At 50.7% G+C, this 363-nt stretch overlaps 1 protein-coding gene across 1 annotated transcript in view; it reads left to right on the top strand.

Annotated features, from left to right (window-relative positions):
• GTF2IRD1 (GTF2I repeat domain containing 1) overlaps positions 1-363 on the top strand; it is a 150,847-nt gene that overhangs the window by 144,875 nt on the left and 5,609 nt on the right. The gene's annotated exons all lie outside the window — the stretch shown is intronic.

Below are 363 nucleotides of genomic sequence, written 5' to 3'. Positions count from 1 at the left end.
GCCTGTAATCCCAGCTACTCAGGAGGCTGAGGCAGGAGAATCACTTGAACCCAGGAGGCAGAAGCTGCAGGAGCCAAGATCGTGCCACTGCACTCCAGCCTCGGTGACGGAGTGAGAGACTCTGTCTAAAAAACAAAAAAGGCCCTTCTTTATTGGGCCGGGCGAGGTTTCCATGCAGTAACCTCTCCGAGCAGGACCTGCTGCTCATGGAGCACATGCCTGCAAATCTTTGTTGTATAAGTCTTCCGTCTTCACCTCGAGTTAATTCAGGCACCGCGGAACACCTGCCGAGCCCTGCTCCGTGCTGGACTTGCTGCTGGTTCTTTTATGCATGCAGTGTTTTTTTTTTTTTTTTTTTTTTTT

The sequence above is a fragment of the Sapajus apella genome, unplaced genomic scaffold (genome assembly GCF_009761245.1).
Source record: "Sapajus apella isolate SASKATOON/1434 unplaced genomic scaffold, GSC_monkey_1.0 scaffold88, whole genome shotgun sequence".
NCBI lineage: Eukaryota > Metazoa > Chordata > Mammalia > Primates > Cebidae > Sapajus > Sapajus apella.
Note: the sequence above shows the minus strand (reverse complement) of the source record. Positions and strands in the feature narration are given on the sequence as shown.